Source organism: Macrotis lagotis, chromosome X (genome assembly GCF_037893015.1).
Source record: "Macrotis lagotis isolate mMagLag1 chromosome X, bilby.v1.9.chrom.fasta, whole genome shotgun sequence".
Lineage (NCBI taxonomy): Eukaryota > Metazoa > Chordata > Mammalia > Peramelemorphia > Peramelidae > Macrotis > Macrotis lagotis.
In genome coordinates, this window is record NC_133666.1 from 19,196,348 (window position 1) to 19,218,428 (window position 22,081).

The window sequence follows — 22,081 nt, forward strand, 5'->3', positions numbered from 1 at the left end:
AAAATCAGATTCAATATAGAATTTCTGCTTTTTGCTTCATCCACATGTTTAAGGGTGAAATTATCACAAAGGCAAATCAAGAAAATTATAACTATTGTGCTTTTGGCAGAGAGGGAACTCCTACAGATATATGCATTATTGAAGCACCCCATCTTGATGATATCACGCCATGCCTTCCCAACAGGTTTTGGATCTCTAGCTCATGTTTTAAAATTGACCAGAATTAGAGTACTATCTATTCCTTTCTAAAAGAATGGAACTCTCCCAGTATGACCAGGAAGGATAATGATCATTGTTGGAAGGGATGTGGGAAATCTGGGACACTATTACACTGTTGGTGGAGCTGTGAACTCATCCAACCCTTCTGGAGAGCTATTTGGAACTATGCCCAAAGGGCAACAAAAATGTTCATGCCCTTTGACCCAGCAATACCACTACTGGGTCTATACCCTGAAGAGATGAGGGAAAAGGGTAAAAACATTACTTGTACAAAAATATTCATAGCAGCCCTGTTTGTGGTGGCAAAGAATTGGAAATCCAGTAAATGTCCTTCAATTGGGGAATGGCTTAGCAAACTGTGGTATATGTATGTCATGGAACACTATTGTTCTATTAGAAACCAGGAGGGATGGGATTTCAGGGAAACCTGGAGGGATTTGCATGAACTGATGCTGAGTGAGATGAGCAGAACCAGAAAAACACTGTACACCCTAACAGCAACATGGGAGTGATGTTCAACCTTGAAGGACTTGCTCATTCCATCAGCGCAACAATTGGGAACAATTTTAGGCTGTCTGCAAAGGAGTGTACCATCTGTATCCAGATAAGGAGTTTGAACAAAGTACAAGGACTATTCCCTTTAATTTGGAAAAAAAAAACCCATATGTCTTATTGTTTGATCTGGTTACCTCTGAGAATTCTCTTCTCTTTAAGGATATGCTTTCTCTCTCATCACACCCAATTTGGATCAAGGTACAACATGGAAACAAAGTAAAGACTGACGGAGTGCTATCTGTGGGGTGGGGGTGGGGGGACGGAAGCAAGATTGGAGGAAAACTGTAAAACTCAAATAATATCTTTAATAAAAATTAAAAAAACCGACATGCTAATGTTAAAACATTCAGAAAAAGCTTTCAGTAAAATGCTGTAATCATTTGTAATAAAAATAAAAAGCAAAGGTCCTTTCCAAAAAAAAAAAAAAGAATGGAACTCTCCCTGAGCATTAAAAATGGCCATGTTAGCTTTATTAGAATCATTCAATAGAAAAAATCTAACTCTGGAAGCAGGAAAGCTGAGTTCAAAACCTGTTGTGAGCTTGGACAAATCCTTTAACCTCTATGGGACCTTATTCCTTACTGTATAAAATAAGAGAGTTGGATTAGATGGACTCCAAGGTCCCTTCCAGCTGCAGATCTAGAATTCTGTGTGTGACTTCATCTCCCTAAGCCTCAGTTTACTCATCTGTAAAATGAAAGGACTCATCTCAAAGATCATTAAGATTCCTTTAAGTTTTAAATCTAGCATTCCATCAACTTTTGCTACAATCCTACAGAACTCAGGTAAACTGAAGAGTCAAATTTTGTATAACCTGATTTGACTTCTTTTCTTTGAAATCCATGTATCAAAAAAATCATCTGGTCTTTCAGTCAAATCAGGAGACTTGAGCTTTGTTCCCAGCTCTCCATCAGTTTTCACCTCAGATGAATCACCCCACTCAATGGCCCTCAGTTTCCTCATCTGTAAAATGAAAAGTCATGGATCCTATCTCTTGACCTGAAAGGGAAGGAACTCAGAGGTCATCTCTAGTTAAATTATCTCATTTCTCAGATGAAGAAACTAAAGCACATTGAAGTTGACTTGTCCAAAGTCACAAGGTAGTAAATGGCAAAGGCAAAGTTTAAACCAGTTCCTCTGACTCTAGAGCTAGTGTTTCATCTCTAAGGTTCCTTTCAGGGTGAAATTTTCAGTTCTAAGATTTGTTTTATAAGGACCCTCCTAGCTCAGACATTCTGTGATTTGCTGTCTCACACTTTGTCTGATAGTTTAATACAGTTCGACCCCTATTTCACACATTTTCTTGCAACTGGATGGAGCTGAAAGAAGGTGTAAATCAAGGGCAGCTAATAATTTAACAATGGCATTGTTGAGCATGCTTTGCTAGCAGCAGTAATAATAAAGAATGATGTAGACTGAATAAAGTGACCATCCTAGGTTTTAGTGTTTCTAAAGAGAGAGCCTTCTTAAGTTAGCACTTTATCCCATCCGGATCAGTCATTCCTTCCTTCCTTCCTTCCTTCCTTCATTCATCTGGCAGACATTTATTAAAATCCCTACTATGTTCAAGGTCCCAAGGTTACAGTGGCAAATACAGTTCCTGCTTTCAATGGGCCTAGATTGTAGTTTTCCACATGCAAATAATGTTTTTCTGACTTTGGCAATAGTAGCAAGGTTGCCCTGTGCCTAAATCCTATGCCCCAGTAGCTTGTGTTATTTATTGGGGAGATATAATGCAAACAAGTAAATACATTATATGTTCAAATGAATGGTATAGAGGATAGAAAGTAAACCTCTGTGCCAAGAAGACATGAGTTCAAGTCTCGCCTTGGACATATGGTAGATGTGGATTTCTGGGTAACTCATTTAAAATCTCAGTTCCCCTAGGCTTTCGAATGGTACATTGCCAGCCTCTCTTGATAGAGAGAATTTCTCACTGGAAGCTACCTATACCAATGAATTCACAGGTTCAGTCTGGAAAACATACAATATAATATAAAATAATTGACAGAGAGAGGAGAAGTGGGGAGGGAGTAGAAGCAGGAGAAGGAGGGGGGAGACTGGGGAAAAAACAGAGGAGAGAGAGGGAGAAAGAGGGAGAGAGGGAGAAAGAGGGAGAGAGGGAGAAAAGGAGAGAGGAAGAGAACACTTGGATGAAAACAAGAAACAAAGCCTAATTTTTGTAATTTTTCTCTTGATTCTGATTATTTTGCTCTGTCACTTTTTACATGTCTATTGTTTTTTAACCCCCATATTAATCATATTGGAATGTGCAATGATATTCTATCATATCCACATACTGCAATTTGTTCAGCCACTGCAGTCATCCCTAAGCCAAGTGCTAAGCAACCCATTATCAGTTTGTGTGGTAATGTATGCCCATTCTTCAGGGCAAACAGCAGGGATGTGCCAATGTAAATGAAAGCTTTCAGTATATGGATATTGACAGGAAATGTTCTCCAGAGTCTCACATTATAGTGCTGACAGACAGATGCAAATATTGTACTTAAACATATTGATTTTCAAATGCATTGTCAGCAAAATTATCTGAAACTACCTAGACAAATCCAAAATTCTTGCTCTGAACCATGAGGGTTTTGCTAGCAACAGGACAATCACACCTGAAGAGAGAATTCTCTTCAGGGCAAAGTACCTTCCAATAAGCTTTCAAATATACAATAACATCCCCTTTATCTGACACCATCAGAATTTGAAGGTAACCACTTGTGACTAAGCTCACAGTATACCCAAAGCAAATGTTCTTTTCCTTATTATATGGTGTTTGACATAAAATAATTAATTATGCAAATCAACTGTTGGACAAGTCATCTGCAAACTTTTTTCATTTTGTTTTTTATATTTTTGCAAGGCAAATGGGTTAAGTGGCTTGCTCAAGGCCACACAGCTAGGTAATTATTAAGTGTCTGAGGCTAGATTTGAACCCAGGTACTCCTGACTCCAGGGCCGGTGCTTCTATCCACTGTGCCACCTAGCCGCCCCCAACTTTTTTCATTTTTAAAAGATTTGATAGGCACTTATTTTCTCTCCCTCCTCCCCATTGGAACAAAAAGAAATGGAAAAGAAACTTTATCACAAATATGCATAGTCAAGCAAAACAAATTCCTACATTGTCTATGTCCAAATATGTATGTCTCATTCTATGACTGGAGTCCATCATGTCAATGTAAGGAAGAGGAATAACCCACTTCATTATGAGTACTCTGGAATCCTGTTTGACCATGGCATTAATCAGAATTGTTAAGTCTTTTAAAGTTATTACTATCATATAAATTGTACTCATGCCTCAGCTCACTTCACTTTATACAAGTGTTCCTAGGTTTCTCTGAAAACAACACTTTGATAAATTCTCAAAGCACAATAATATTGCATTACTTTCATATGCCCTAATTTGTTCAATTATTCCCCAATTGATGGGCACTCCCTTTGTTTCCAGTTCTTTGCCAGCAAATAAAGAGTTGATGTAAAAGTTTTGCGACATATGGATCAATTTCTTCTTTCTCTGCTCTTTTGGTGGAAGATGATGGTGGTGGTGGTGATGGTAATAATAGTATCACTAGGTCAAAGTGATGGGTCAACTAAGCATAGTTGAGTAACCTTTGGCTCTATTTCCAAGTTGCTTTTGAGAATGAATGGATCATGACTCCGATAACCATTTATCAGTCAGCCTGTTTTGTTGCATTCCCTCCAACATTTGTCACTTTCCTTTTTCTATCCATTTTGTCAATCTAATAAGTGTGCAGTGGAACCTCAGAGTTTGTTTTTTTTATTTATACTTCCTTATTTTTTAGTCTTTTTTATATGATGGTTAACAGGATTTTTTTCATTCAAAACTGTCCATTCATATCCAGTGCTCATGTGAATCAATTTCTTGTGTATCTTGGAAATTAGACCTTTATCAGAGAAATTTTCTTTTAACTTTTTCTCCTGAGTTAGTTACCTTCTAATTTCAGTTATATTGGTTTTGTTTGTGCAAAACCTTTTACATTTTATGTAAACAAAATTGTCCATTTTGGTCACTTCTCTATCTGTTGATCATGAATTATTTCTCTCTCCATAGATAGAAAAGATTCTTTCTTCACTATCATTCTCATTTGTTTATGATGCAATATGTTCATAGCTAAGCCAGGTATGCATTTGGAGCTTATGTGTTGTGACCTGTTGCTCAGCTCTCTTTTTTAATAATAGAGCTTCTATTTTTCCCCTCCTAACTAAAAGCACCTAGATCATAGGCATCTCTATAATTGTTCTTCAGTGGAGCCAGTGTTTTTTGAGGGTTTCTGATATACTGTAATGAGGGTAAATACTAAAGTATGTTTCTTTCTACATCTAGTATACTGGTGCTTGGTACTTGCTAAATATTGTTCTCCTTACATGTCTTTTATTTTTTCTTTTTAAATTTATTTTTTCTTACATCTTTATGTAACCTTTTCCTGGATCTAGGTTACTTTAAGCTGGATTCTTCCATTCTGCTATCCTCTTCAATTTTATGGGTGAGTTCACCTCATCAACAATTTTGATCACTAATTGTGTATCTTCCTCAATCCTATTCTCTTCTATCTCTTCTATATAAACTTCTCTTTTTATTTTTATCCCATCTTTTTCTCAAAAGTCTGTTTTGGGGTAGATATGTGGCGCAGTGGATAGAGCACCAGCCCTGGAGTCAGGAGTACCTGGGTTCAAATCTGACCTCAGACACGTAATAATTACCTACCTGTGTGGCCTTGGGCAAGCCATTTAACCCCATTGCCTTGCAAAAAGCCTAAAAAGAATCTGTTTTGCTTCTGATACCTGCCTCTCTTTATCTCCTCTTCCTTTATTCACTTCACTCTTTTCTTTTAGTCCATTCATTCCCTCCTACTTTCCTGTTGGCTAGGATGAATTTTGGTAACCAACTGTTTTCCCTCCAGTATAAGAAACTCTTCATTATATACTTCTTATATGTGAGATAATTTCCCTATTTTTTCTCTTCCTTCTCTCTTCTATACATTCAAATTTTCATTCTTCTTTTGAGAACATAAGACACATCCATGCCCTCTCTCTAAATAGACTACTAATTTACCTAATGGTATAAAGATTTTAGAGTATATAATATATATATATATATATGTTATCATCCCATATAGAAATATAAACAGTTTAATCTTAAGTTTCTTATGATTTCTCACTTATTTTTATCTTTCTATGCTGTCTTGAGTCTTGTGTTTCAAAGCCAAATTTTCTATTTAGCTTTGGTCTTTCATCAGGAATGTTTGAAGATCCTCTTTTTCATTAAATGTCCATTTTTCTCTCTGTAGGATTATAATCATGGGCAACTAGGGGACACACCCTCCTGAATTCAAATAAGGCTTCATACACTTATTAACAGCATGACACTAGGCAAGTCACTTAACCCTGTTTGCCTCAGTGCCCTGGAGAAGGAAATGGCAAACCACTCCAGTATCTTTGCCAAGAAAATCCCAGATGGGGTCACAAAGGATCAGACACTATTGAAAAGCAACTTAGCAACAGCAACAACAAAAGGATTATTCTCAAGGTTTTCTGGGAAAGTTATTCTTGGTTATAATCCTAGCTGTTGTTTCTGCTACTTTTGCTGCTGCTGCTCCTTCTTAGACTTTCAAAATATTATATTAAAAGGCCTAAGTTCCTTTATTCTGGTAGCTGCTAGATATAACCATTCTCTGTCATAGACACCTTTAGTAGCCTGGTGAAACTTGTAGATTCCTTCTCAGATTTATATATATATATTAATTGAATGAAATATTAAATTAAAGATTATTTTTCTTATCCAAGTTCACAGACCTATTGAGGATCCTAGCTTACAAATTTGTATACACTAGTCTTCCATACTTTCATAATATGTCAGAGCTGGAAAGTACAGCAGAGCTCATCTAGATCAACTTCCATACGATTTTATTATTCATTCATTTCAGTCACCTCCAACTCTTTGTGACCTCATTTAGAGTTTTCTTGGCCAAGCTACTGGAGTGATCTGCCATTCCCTTCTCTAGTTCCATTTATAAATGAGGAAGCTGAGGTAAACTGGGGGTGAGGGACTTGCCCAAGGTCACACAGTTAGGATCTAAAGTCAGATTTGAGCTCAGGTCTGCCTGACTCTAAGCCCAGTGCTCTAACTACTGTACTATATCTTCTTCAGAATCTCTAATCTGTATCCATAATAAGTTGTCATACAATATCCACTGGAGATATAGTGAAAGAAGCTCACTTCTTCTGAAGGCATCCTATTTCACCTTTGGACAGTTTGAATTATTAGTAAATTTTCCATTACACTGAGTTGAACTCTATCATTTTTCATAATTCTGCCCCACTAGGCCCAAACAGATCTCCCTTCTGGAACTTTGTGTCGATTTCCTGGACAGGAGCAATGGGAGACTAAGATCTGTGGGTTGTTCCATCTGAGTTGTAATGTGCTGTTATCACAGGTGCATGTGGGAATGTTTATATCTCTAGCCCTCAAAATGCCAAGCTTTATGGAAACATGAACGTGTTGCTGTTTTCCCTCCTTCTGGGCATCAGTATGCTGTTTTGATACTTGGAACCTCCTCATTGATTGCATATGTACCACCTGGTGTTAGGTGAGTGTATGATGATAAGACCTTCCTGAGGTAGTTGAGATCTGTCCGAGATTTTGATTCATCACCTGTTGGAGTGTTTTGAGAACCATGGATTGAACCCTTGGAATTGGTGGCATGGAATTCTTCTTTGATTACTTGCTCAGGAGAGCAGATTTTGACTTGGGAATAAAGCAAAATTTACCCGAATATCACTCAAGTTCATCATGCTAGTCTTTTCAGTACTATCTTCTAACCAGTGAGTTAATAGCCTTTTGAGATAACCATTTTCTTTCCCCAGGAAATCTTTCCTGTTCTATAACAGAAAAGCCTATGTCTATATTCTCCATCCCCCCAATTTTCAGAATTTGGGGGTGAGTTGAATTTGGTGAAAACTTTCCCCAGTTAGAATTTTCTGGAATAATTGGCATCCTGACAATTGTTGGAGATTTATCGGATCTTGGCAGTGGTCACAAGGCAGTCTTACACTCAGCTGCGATCTGTTGGAACAAAAGCTGAAAACATCAGTCATAGGTACAGTTTTTTTTTCTTCACCAATCAAACATGCAGTGCTTCTCTGTAGCAACTTGAAAGCGAAAGGACAGAAAGATGGTAGCACACCTCAAGCATCATGGTTGACTACTCACTGGCAGCTCTATTATTGGGCCCAAGTGGTAATGAGGTGATGGAATTCTATTTATCCAAGTACTGAGCAGTGAGGTGTTTTTCCCCCTAGGCAGCAGCTGGGAGCAATTGGCCAGTTAACACAGGAAAGAGATTATTTTCCCATCACACTTTGATTCCAGACAAATATTGTGCCTGATTGGAGATCGTTAAATCAAGAGAAACCACAAATTGTTCCATTTAGGTCCATTTCCCATTCTGCTTCATTATAGCCATGGAAATAAAGCAATACTTAGTGAGACAGAGAAGGGATGAACCTGATGTAGCCTTACTAGTTCAAACACATCATTTAAAAGAGAAGGGGAAAAGACCCAGAGAAAGGAAGGGACTTACTTTTAAAAGAAGACCCAGAACAAGAACCTACACCCCCATTCTGTTGTCCATTGTTCCTTGTTGAACTCGGTAGTTTTTATACGCATTGGTAGTCTGGGAAATTGATGCTATTCAATAGGCCATGTGTTCTCTGGCTGTTCAATATGATCACAAATAGCCAATTATCATTCTATTTGGATATTCTCTCCCCATATGAAGACTTATGGTATCCTCATGGACACTGACCTCTATAACTGGATGCTATAGGCCAGAGGGTATGAAAGGTAGAATTTCTCAAATGCATTCCAAACTCTTCTCTGTTCACCTTCCCTGAAATGCAAATCAGGAAAAAAGTGGCTGGCTTAATTTATGTTTCTGTCAACTCCGTCGCCCTCTCTGCTCTCCTGCCCAGATTATGTGAGGAGACTCCAGAGAGGCTAAGGGTCCCTGCTTGGCTCGGACAGAGCACTGTCTATTTTCTGAGGAGTAAAGACCCCCCCACATGCCCCCTCCCTCCTAACCCCCCCCAAGTGACCAGGTCAAGCTTATTATCATAATCTTTTCTGCTCATTTCCTTTGTCTTTGTTCTCTTTAGGGACTCATATGAACATTTTATTTTATTGTAGTTTTAGCTGAACATAAAAAAGTAATGTGTTTGAAATAAGACACTTACTCATTGAACCATTCAGTATTTTGATTAGAAAACATAATGGTTGGAAGGGACACATCACAAAAGAGAGTGAGTTATCACAAGGAGGTTCCTTGGAAGAGAATGACAGTGCTGGAAGGTACCTTTGACAAAATCTCTTTAGCTGTCCTAGATAAGACACCAAGATGTGTTAGATAGTAACATATTTAAGTGGATTTTGAACTGACTGACTGGACCCAAAGATAATGAAGTAGATTTTTGTTCAGCCATCTTGATGGCTCTTCAGGCATTTTCCATCTCTGGGTTTCTGTGAACTTAGAAAATCAAATATATAAAACAAAAAATATCAGAGTTAGAAGAAACGCTAGAACAAAGATCAGAATTTTCATTTTCTTTCACTGATTTATTTTGGAACTCCATCACAGTCATTTCTAGAAATACTTTCATCTCCTCCCTCCTCCTCCTCACATTTTTAAAAAGAAAAAACAATTAAGCAAAAGCACTTGATACAGTGGCTACATCTGACAATACATTCAATATTCTGTACTCATTATCCCCTAGCTCTCAAAAGAGAGCAGTGCAATATATTTCATTATCTATTTTCTGGGACCATTGTTGAGTTTTTTTCCCCCAATTACTCAGAAGTCAGCTCTTTTCTAGTGTTCCTTTCATTTAAATAGTTATAATTGTTTATATTCTTCTTTTGGTCTTCCTTATATCACTCTATATCTGTTCAAAGTACCACCCAATGTTTCTCTAAATTCATGATTTCATCAATCTTGCTGCATTATTCCATTACATTCTTATACCACAATTTATTCAACCGTTCTTTCATCAATGGAAATCTAATTCTTAACTTCCACAAAAGAGTGTTGCTATCAATATTTTAGTATATAATGACTCTTTCTTTGTTTAGCTTCCATGGGAGATTTACCCAATTGTTGGATTAGTACATTGGAAAGTAAGAACAGTTTGATGACTTTTCTTTTGTTTGGCTGATTGACAAGTCCACCAACAATGAAAGTGTGCCTACCTTTCAAAAGCTCCTCCCATATTTACTTTCTTTTCTTTTTTTCTGTTTATTTTTGTTGTAATCTATTCAGAGTACAAAGTGCAACCTTAGAATTGCTTAAATTTAGGAACATTACAGAAGGAACAGTCCACAGAACATCATAGACAATTTCAGATCTATAAAGGAGATCATCTTATTCAGCTGTCACTGGTGGAGTCAGGAGTAGAATATTGATGTTGCTCAGTCATTTCAATCATGCCCAACTCTTTGTGACCCCATTTGGGGTTTTCTTGGCAAAAATACAGGAGTGATTTCCATTTCCTTAGTGTAACTCACACTTCCCTAAAGAATACATTGTGACTCACTGGTATACGCATGGAATATATTGGTAGTATAAGTCCAAATTAACAAAATGGATTTCTTTGGATTAACAAACTTCTCTCACATCCTATCCATGACTAGAGCATTAATTTTCATGACTACTTACAAAGAAAAGCTAGAATAGAGTACAGGGGTTGGAAATAGCAGATAACAGAGTCCAATGTTTGCCCAAGGGAAACAAATGGTTCAGCTAGCATTTTGGGGGCTCCAAACTAAATTCCAGAAATCTTTCTTTGTCTTTTAATATAAATAAAGTAGCTTTATGAGCACTGTTCACATGATAACTCTACCTATAGAGAGAGGGCATGAAGGCACTGACTGGGTGGCTCTTGAAGATTGTCTCTGTTTTCATAAGATCATAACTTTAAAACTGAAAGGGACCTCAGAGTTTCATTGGGTCTAACTCCCTCATTTTCCAGAGGAGGAGACTGAAGACTAGAGAGATTAAATGACTTGACCAGTTATTTAAATATCTGTGGCAATATTTTAACATACTTCTCCCTGACTCCATGTTCTCTGTACCACCTCTCTAATCCCTCTTGTTAAGGGTGTTATTGATGACTTTTTAAAAAGTCATAATCATTTCTGAATATGCCTGTATCCTTCCCTACCCAATGAGCCTTCCTTTGTAACAGAGTTAAAAAAAAGCAAAGCACAATGTACAGATCATCCATTCCCCACCCCCACCCCGTCATAGTGAAAGGAAAGAGGTACATTTACTCATCTATTTTCCAGAACCAAACTTGGTCATTATAATCTCTCAGCATTCAGTTAAATTTCATTGTTCTTGTTTTCAAAGAGTATTCAACTCTTTTGTTTTTATATCATCTTCATTTCCAAATCTCTCTCACTCCTCCCCTACCCAGAGAGTTATCCTTTGCAGCAAAGGAGAAAAACAGGGGAAAAAAAAACAGTTCAGTAAAACTAACGCATCAAACAATCTGACAGTATATGCAATGTTTCATGCCCATAATCTCTTACCTCGACAAGGAAGAGAGGGAGGCACATTGTCTTGTTTCTCCTCCAGGGCCACGCTTGTCTATTATAATCACATAGCATTCAGTTTCCTTTGCTGTTGTTCTTTCCATATGCACTGGTTCATTTAAGCCTTCTCCCTGATTCTCTGCATTCTTCACCTTCAGCATTTCTTACTGAACAATATTCCATATCTCCTGTCTTCTGTTGACTGAGAAGGGCAGGGAAGGGAACCTAATTGGAACCCCACCCATCTTGCCTCAGTCAGTAAACCTGGAGGAGTAGACAAGATGGCTAAGGTCCCATGCCTCTGGCTCTGTCCTGAAGACACATACCATACAACTTTGAAATTGGGAGTAGTATAATTCATCTTCCTCCTCCTCCCCATTACTACCATATGGTTAGCAAACTCTTAGCACCTGTTACTCTCACTATCTCTGCATTACTGAATCCCAGGGCATGTTGGAGCAAACTCTCTACAGCCTCCAACTTCCATTCTTATCCCAGTCCTCATTAATCCTAAGTAAACCTGCTCATACCTTCCAGAGTGCCCTCTAGAATTGCCCATTTCATCATAATCAAAATGTTTCTCTTCATTTTTTTCTCTCATGCTACACTCAGAGACTTAGTTTTCCCTAGTCAAAGCTATTTAACATTTCATCCTTGCTTGTCCACTCCAACTTCAGTTACATATTTAGACACTCTTCCCACATCCCCCCACACCCCCAGCCAACACAGTGATTCTTTTAGGAGAGTTGGCCAAGGCAACCCCCCTACATGTGTCCTTAATCTCACCCTTCCATATTCTTAGCAGATTGATTCTCTTCCCCATTACCCCCTTTCTCTCTCTAGTCTTCAACCTGTCCCTATCTAGTACCTCTTTCCTTACTACCTTCAAACATGCATAAGTAACACTATATTAAAAAACAACACTTTGATTAGCCTATACAACTTTTTCATTTTATCTCTTTTGTATTTCTTTGCCATATTTTTTTGCAAGGCAATGGGGTTAAGTGGCTTGCCCAAAGCCACACAGCTAGGTCATTATTAAGTGTCTGAGGCCAGATTTGAACTCAGGTACTCCTGACTCCAGGGCGGGTGCTCTATCCACTGCATCACCTAGCTGCCCCTCTTTGTATTCCTTAAGCTTCTAGATAAAGATGCTTCTATTTATTGATTTCATTCCCTTTCTTCTAATTCCTCACACCTTTGTAGTCTAGTTCCTCATCTCATCACTCAACTGAAACTGCTCTTTCCAAAGTTATTAATGCCCTCTTAATTGCTGGGCATGTTGGCCAAGCAAAATGAATTCCTGCAGTGTTAATGTCTAAATAAAATGTATGTCTAGGTCTGCACCCTTCTCTTTCAGAAGTTGGATAGCCTGTTTTATCATAAGTTCTGTGGAATCATGCTCAGTCATTGTGTTTATTGGAATTCTTGAGTTTTGTAAAGTTATTTTCTTTACAATACTGTTGTTATTATAAAAATTGTTCTTTTAGTTCTGCTGTCTTCAATCTGTGTTTCTCTGAAAGTCATCTGTCTTTCTCTGAAACCATTCCCTTTATTATTTCTTACTTTATAAGAGTTTTTAAAATCATATTCATATATCATATTTTTTTCAGTGATTGACTAATTAATGTTCATCCTCTTTAATTTTTAATTTTTTGCTCCCTAAAAATACTTTTATAAATATTTTTGTACATATATAGATAACTTTCCCATTTCTTTGATCTTTTTGAGGTATGAATCTAATGGCCTCATGGTGAAAGGGTATGCGCAATTTAGCAATTTGTGGGGGAGGCTTAGGGTCAAATTATCCAAATGGATGGATAATTTGATAGTTGCATTAATTATTTTACCTGTTTTCCTACAACCCCTGCAGCATTTGTCAATTTCTTTTTTTTGTCAACTCATAGTTGCTTTGATTTGCATTTTTTTTTAATTTTTGCAAGGCAATGGAGTTAAGTGACTTGCCCAAGGTCACACAGTTAAGTAAAGATTAAGGGTCTGAGGCCAGATTTGAACTCAGATCCTCCTGACTCCAGGGCTGGTACTCTATCTACTGTGCAATGTAGCTGCTCCTTTGTTTGCCTTTTTTATTAATGATTTGGAACATGACAATACCATTGGAATAGCCTTCTGATCAATCTTCCTGCCTTAACAATTTTCCTACTCTATGTTATCTTTCACTCAGCTGTCAAAGTAATCTTCCTTAAAGCACAGATATGATCATGTCACCCTCTCATATTCAACAAATTCTAGTGGCTTCCTATAACCTCTACAAATCAAATGCAAAATTCTCTGGTTTTCAAACCCTTCATAATTTAGCACCTTACTTTTTTTCCTAGCCTCTTTCTCTTTCTTCCTCTCCTTGTAGACTACCATCTAGTGACAACAACCTCCTTTTTCTGTTTCTTGAGTAGGATGATCCACATTTTCACTCCATATTTATTTGTTTTATTTTGCACTGATTGTCATACTTGGAATGATCTATCTCGTGACTTCTTTCTGTTCTTTGTTAAAATCTCAGTTTCCACAAGAAATCTTTTCCGGTCTCTCTCAAAACTAATCCCTTTCCTCTTAGATTCCCTCCAATATACCCTTAGATTCCCTCCAATATACATTTTGTATCTACATATTAATGAACATATTTTGTTCCTTAGTTAACTGTGAGTCTTTCTCCATACCCCCAACACTTACCATAGTGCTAAGTAATAAGAAGCACATAATACACGCTTGATGACTCCTCAAGATTTGCTTCAAAACTCTGTAATCCAGTCATTTTAGCTTTCTCCTCCAACACACCACTCCACCTCTCATCACTGTGCCTTTGAGTTTCAAGGATGCCATTTCTTCTCACATTTATTTATTTCATAGAATTCTACATGTCTTTCAAGAAACAAAGCACTAAATTCTATAAGAAGCATTTCCCAATCTCCTCAACTAACAGTGCCTTCCCTCTTAAATTTGTGATTAATTATCTTATTTAATTACTTATATTAATTTTAACAGAGATTGTTCTAATCTAATATTTGTATCCCTGGTCTCAAACACAGAATAGGTCCTTAATAATAAATGCTGTTTGAATCATTATTTTTTCATTTGAAAGTTTTTCACTTTCATGTCATTGAAATTATATAATTTTATCTTTTGTGAACTCTTCTATCCATTGGTCAAGGATTCTCTGCCTCGTCACACTTATTTAAAGACATCCCCTTCCAACTTCCTTCAACTTTTATGATGTGACTTTTTATGTTTAGTTCTTATTCATTGGAGACTTACTGTGTCCACAGCTACCATTGATTGGAAAATGTTGGGATCTGATTGTCAAGATAGTATTCTTACTGATAACATCATGGATCTTTGAACCACGGAAGGTTTTACAGAATTTCAGCAAAAGAGATAAATTTTTAAAGAGGTCACTTTTATTTATATTGTTATAATATCTCCTTCTGAAACTTCCCTTGCTCTCAGAAAAGTGCTTTCCTTGAAGCAATATCTAATGTTATATGTCCTATTTTGGGGATATCTCCCTATAGGATATCAAGTTAAAAATGTCAACTAGGCAGTGGTTGTTATTCAATTGAGACTCCAAAGAAAGACTAGATCTGGATATATTGATTTAGGAGTCATCTGCATAAAGATGATATCCGAGCCTATGGATGCTGCCAGGTCACCAAGAGGGGAACATAGGGAAAAGGGTCCATTATAGGCACTTGGGTGAAGTCCACAGATAAAGGATGTGACACGATGATGGTCAAGCAAAAGAGATTGAGGAATCAGCCAAATAGGAGGAAAACCAGGAAAGAGCAATGTCATGAAAATCCAGGTTATTGAAAATGGTAACACTGTCAAACACTGCAGAGATTTCAAGAAAGATGGGGATGTTTTTCCACAGGCCCTACAATACTAACAATTTCTATTATATCTGTCACTTTGTTGGGTTTGAAGGATATAATACTTCAGAGTTATTTGAATTTGCTTTCCTTATTAGTGATTTGTAACATTTTTAAATGGTTGTTGACATTTTTAATTTCTTCTTTTGAAAACTGCTCATATTCTTTGACCACTTATCTATTTAGTAATGAAAATTCAACCTTTGCCCACAGACTCTCAGAACTAAGTGGGGTTCATCAAGAATACTTTTCACAACATTCACAATAAATTGTCATCTAACTTTTGTTTGAACTACTCCAGTGAGGGGTAAGTCATTGCTTTCTGAGGCAACTGATTGCTCTTTTGGATAGCTCTGCTTACTGGGAATTTTTTCAAAGAACAAGCCTTAATCTTTCAATTCTTGGCTTCCACTCATTGTTGCTAGTTCTATCCTCTTTGGTCAGTCAGAACAAATCTGTTCAATCTTCAAGATGGTCAGCAGCTTTTCCTTATGTGGAACTGAAATCAGCCTTTCTGCATTGTTTACCCCCTGGTTTCTAGTAATATTTTACCTCCCATTCAAAAAGGGGCAGAGAGAAATTTAGGTCATGACCTACTCTCTGAGGGATAGTTTTGTTGGATGCTGCCTGCTGTGTATTGGTTTATTGTAAATGAACTTTTCGCATTGAAATAATGCTGGGCAAGCTGATAACAGGAGGAAGAGAAGCAAGGAAAGCCAAGTAAAGTCTGAGAGGGAAGGATGTACTAATGATTAGTCCATTGAAAGACAGGTTTGGATATATCAGATTGTTATATTCTATCACCAGATATCACATGCTGGTGCTTGTCTGGCATTGATAGTGTGCCAAGGTTCCTCATTGTTATGGGAGGAAGTGAAATCAATTCAAGAATAAGAGACTCCCATAACAACCAAACCATCTCCAGTAGTCCTGTTTCATATACATCAGGCCATGGGGTGGAACAATTCTGGAAAAGGTAAATGAGAAGGATGCCTCACACAGCATAGCTCTCACTATAATAAGCATAATTGTGCAACTCACGACTCCAATCAGTTGGTTAGTTGGTGTGATCCTCTGAAAACAAAGGACTAGTAGTAGCAAGTGAGGGATATCAGGTCCTCTAAACGTTTGTCCAACCATTAACAGGATGTGATAACCCTTGTGACTAGTTAGTAAAATTGGAAAAAATCACTGAAAAGGCAGGATTGCAAATCTGACCTCACACACTTAATATTTACCTAGCTCTGTGTAACCTTGGGCAAGTCACTTAATCCCATTGCCTTGCAAAAAACAAAAAAAATAATAAATTGTGAGTAAAACTAAAGGAGAATCAATGAAACATTCAAAGAAACATACAGAGAAGAGCAGAAGGAATTTCAAAAGTAGACACAGATAAGAAACCCATTGTTGTTAAATATGTTTAAATTTTAAAATGCTTTAAAACAATCTGTACATAACAGATTCATGGTTTTATATATATATCAGTCTCTTCTCATTCTTTATATACAGAAATATTCACATTTGTTGAAATTTATCAAGTTCTTAATTTAAAAAAAGAAAATTTTAATAAAAAAGGAAAAAGGGTGAGGAAAGGAAGTGTGTGTGTGTCGGGAAAAAAGCAGCAGAAAGGTATCCAAGCTTTCTCTGAGCTTTTCTCCCAGCATACAATTGGAGGAAAATTTGAGTTGATTAAAGGGAAATGCACTCCTTAATGTGTCAGACTTTCAGCTGCTTCTGATCATTTCTATGTGATATCAGAGTTCCTGTACAAAAATTATTTACAGATTTTCCCTATTAATTATAGCTGTCTGCAGCTAGCCTTTTCTGAGATCTTATCATAGCACAGGGAAGAGACTGATCCTTAACAGACTATGTTACTGAGGTATAGTGTGGGTAATTCCTACTAAGTTTTGAGAATGGGCAGCAATAAATTCTGACTATTTCGTGGATCAGTCTAGCTAAAATTGGAGTGACCTGTGAATTGTACTTTGAAGTATAAAATTGTTGTTCATACTTATATTCCCATAACTAAACATGGTTGGGATCTGATTGGTGGAAGTAGCATCTACACTGATGACATCATGGACCGTTGAAGTATTAATGGTCGTAGATGGAGATGTGCAGGAAAAGAATTTGATTCTTAAAGAAACCATTTTCATTTATGCTCTTACAAAGTCTCCAAAACGTGGTAATATCTTCATTTCCCCAAATCACTGACTAATGAGATAATCAGTTCACCATTTCATCCACATCTGTAATCTGTCACTATTTTTGTTCAGTAATTTTCAGTCATATCTAACTCTTGGTGTGCCTATTTGTGAATTTCTTAGCAAAGATATTGGAGTGGTTTTCCACTAAGGAAAGCACATTTTGCATAAGAGGAACTGAGACAAATAGAGTTGAGTGACATGATAAGTCACACAATTAGCAAATATCGAGACTAAATTTGAATTTATGAAATTAAGTTATCCTGACTCCAGGCCTGGCACTCTATCCACTGTGCCATGTAACTACCTTTGTTTAGTTTACACAATGGTGAGTCAACTGGTTTGAGTATTGGAATTGTTTTTGTTTGTTTCGTCTACTATGCTGTCTGCTTATCATTGTATGGATAAAAAAAAATGGTGGCTCAGTGTATTCTTCTCTTGAATCATTGTCAGTGTTACCCATCTATATAATACACAATTCATTTTTGAATTGATGAATACTGTGAATATCCCCCATTCAATTGGGAAAGATTTTCTTTCATTGATATTTGTGTTAGAATAATACAAGTTAACACAGTAAGAAGGTTAAAATAATAAAAGAATAAACTTTCCCAAGTCTGAAATGTGAAAGGGTGGAAGGAGGAAAATATTACTTTCTTTCAAACTTTGAGGCAAAACTTCTTGTGACTTTTAAGTGCTCTGAGACAAAATGTGAGGATTTTCTAATCCTCTTATACAAGTTTATCTGCCAAACAGCATGCTTACTCATGGGACTCCCAGATAAGTGAATTTAAATACATATGTTAGAAAGTGGGCAAGGGAATGAATTTGGAGTCCAAAGAATTACATTTCAAGATGGTGGTTGGGGAGAAGATATTTACATAAATGGTTTTGAGTTGTCTTTTAGTGATATTGGTGGGGGTAAGCTAAGAATGGGAGGGCAGACATAGTGAGAAGAAATTGTGAACTTCCTTGGTTGATTAGAGCTCAAGAACGGAGCTGGAGGCAAAAGCAGATTCCCTAGGTAGGGGTGCTTGGTAGGAAGGCACCTGCTGCCTCTTATCAAGAAAAGGTGACATGAGGAATTTGTACCTATTCACTAGAGGGATTAGCAGAGAGAGAAAATGAAATGGTTAGGATATTCTCACTTTACCTTTTCATAAACTTATATGACTTTATAAAACTTTGACTATAGCATTGTTACATTTACCATCCTCATAATTTCATTTTTCTCCTGAGAGAGCTTTGAGGAGTGTGTGGGGTGACATGGAAGAGCTTGTACTAAAACTCTCAGTGGGCAACTTCTCTGCCCAAATAGCTTCCTGTTCATGAATATATAAGACTAGTCAGAAAATAATCAGTAATGAAAACTGGCACTCAAATACTCAGGTACTGCATGAGGAGCAAGTATAAATGTAACTTCCTTTGATACCAGCTTCATTTTTTTCTGAATAAACCAACTTGGGTCAATTGCAACGCAAAGTTAATTACTCAGACTTCAACTATTCATAATCTATCAGTAACTGGATTTAGAGACTTTCTACTTGGATATAAGTAAGCTGCAAAAAACCAAATTCATGTGAGGACTTGTCAGAAGGTATTTGCATTTTCTCAGAAGCCTCATAGCCTCTTAAAGTTTTCAATATGGAGGAAAGAGAATCTCTTTTCCATAGTGAAAGTAATTGGACGCAGGCTTTGGCTCAGTATAAGGAAAAATTGCCTATTAAAATTGTTCAAAAAAGTAGTTTGAGTAGATCTGAAATTTTCAAATAATTGTTCTTGCTGTTACTGATAATTCACTTGGTTCATGTGCAAACATATATCTCATATGACAAGAAGGTTGGACTTAATGACTTCTGACATCCTTTTTTGGACACTAAATCTATCATCCTAAGATAAATAAATGCTCTTAAGAACTTAACAGGTTTCTCCAAATGTAATCAAAATACATCTTAATACTCAGTTTCTTCAATGGTGGACAAAGGGAACAATGGTCAAAATAGAGCTGGTAAGTCTGACTCAGGAAAGAAATGAAAAATTCCAATTGCACATAGATTATACAGATACTTTGTACTGGTATGTAAAGGAATCATTTTCACAAGAAAAGAGTAGAATGTATTAGACACAGAGAGCACTGAAAATTATCATAAAGAAAAAACAAGGAAGTTGACTATAATTAAGCAAACAGGAAATGTTCAGGTATGAGGAATACTTATAAATCACATATCCATGAACAGTTAGGCCACTGACCTGTTATGACAAACATAAAAATCAACACAAAATGAGAAGAAAGGATTAAAAACAAGAAGTATTAATTAATAATTGCTATAGCTCCAAAATTACTTATTTAAACATTGATATTGCTATTAGAAAAATAGGAAATTGAACTTTGGGGGAGTGCAGAGCCAAGATGGAAGCATGAAGAAAACATTTCCCAGAAACTCCTTCCCCCCAAACTCCAAAAGTCAACAAATTATGACTGTAGCCAAACTTTAGAGGGGCAGAACCCACAGAAAGACTGAGTGATACATTTTCTGAGTCCAAGATAACTCAGAAGTTCTGTGAGAAAGTTGTGTTTCACCAGGGGTTGGAAGAAAGCCGCAGCTGCAGCGCAGCACAGCCCAGCACAGCCCAGCACAGCCCAGGGTTTACGGACAACAACTTAAAGGGACTGTGAGAGAACTCTGCTACATTAGAATGAGTGTGGAGTGAGGAACACAGGCCGTAGAACCTGCACTAAGAATCAGGAAAACCAGCCTGCACCACCAGAGCACAGCACACAGACAGTAAGGGCGTCAGGGAAGACTACATAAATCTCTCTGCTCTCCCTGGGGCAAGACTCTACTGTTTGCCCACACTCAGATCCAGGTTGCAGTTTGGCCTTCCATACTGAGATAGCAGGGACCCTCCTCACAGCTCCAGGGCAGAGGGGAGTGCCTGTGGTTATCTATAAATCAAAGCACAGGCAAGAGAGCATAACCCTTGGAGAAATAAGGGTCCCAGTGGGGTGTACCAAAAAAAAAAACCAAAGTGGGTATCCCAATAATACCCAAAAGCTCAGGAAGCACCTCAAAACCAGGCACAGGCTGGAGAAATGAATAAACAGAGTAAAAAGAGGAACACCATTGAGAAATACATTTTCTGTGATCCCGAGAATCCTCCTCAATCTGAAAATGAGGAAGTACAAGCTCCTGCATCTAAAGGCTCCATGAAAAACAGAAGTTGGGCTCAGGCTATAACAGAGCTCAAAAAAGATTTTGAAAATCAAGTAAAGGAGATAGAAGAAAAATTGGGAAAAGAAATGAGAGAGAAGCAGAAAAAAACGTGAAAAAGATGTCAGCAGCTTAGTCAAGGAGATCCAAAAAAATGGTGAAGAAAATAACATGTTGCAAACCAGTATAGGTCAAATGGATAAAACAGTTCAAAAAGTTTTGGAGGAGAAGAATGCTTTAAAAAGCAGAAGTGGCCAGATGGAAAAAGAGATAAGCTCTCTGAGGAAAACACATCCTTCAGATGTAGAATGAAGCCAAAGGAAGCTGATGACCTTATGAGAAGTCAAGACACAATACTTCAACACCAAAAGAATGAAAAATTAGAAGAAAATGTGAAACATCTCATTGAAAAAAAAAAAACAACTGATCTGGAAAACAGATCCAAGAATGATAATTTAAACATTATTGGGATACATGAAAGTCATGATCAGGAAAAGAGACTTGCCCTCATTTTTAATGAAATCCTACAGGAAAATTACCCTGGTGTTCTAGAAGCAGAGGTCAAAATAGAAATTGAGAGAATCTACCAGTCTCCTCCAGAAAGAGATCCATAAAAAACAACCCCCAGAGATATTATTAGCCAAGTTCCAGAACTCCCAAGTCAAAGAGAAAATATTACAAGCAGCCAGAAGGACACAATTCAAATATCATGGTGCTGTAGTCAGGATCACACAGGACTTAGCAGCAACGACATTAAGTGCTCATAGGACTTCGAATATAATACTCTGGGAGGCTAAAAGAGCTTGGAATGCAACCAAGAATCAACTACCCAGCAAAACTAAACATCCTCTCCCAGGGGAAAAGATGGACATTCAATGAACCAGGGGAATTTCAAATGTTCCTGTTGAAATGACCAGAGCTGAACAGAAAGTTTGACCTTCCAATTCAGGACTCAGGTGAAGCATAGATAATGGAGAAGAAGGGTAAAGTATCAGAGCCTTAATGATGATGAACTGCATGTATTTCTGAATAGAAAAATGATACTGATGATAATACTCATATGAAACTGCTCATTTAATAGAGAAGGTAGAAGGAGCTTTTATAGATGAAGTACAGGAGAGAGCTGAATCTGAAGATCTAATATATTGTAAAAGTGGAGTTAATGGCTAAAAGGAAAATGCACTGTGAGTAAGAATAAAAGAAAGGAGAGGTGTACACTAAGATATTTCATATAAAAGATTTATTTTCTTCTTTTTACAATGAGTTTTTGCAATGAAATGGGAGCGGGGAAGGTGAGGGGGAATGAGGGAATCTTCACTCTCATCAGAAATGGCTCAGAGAGGAAACAGCATACACACTCAATAGGGTATAGACATCTAGAGTAAAAAG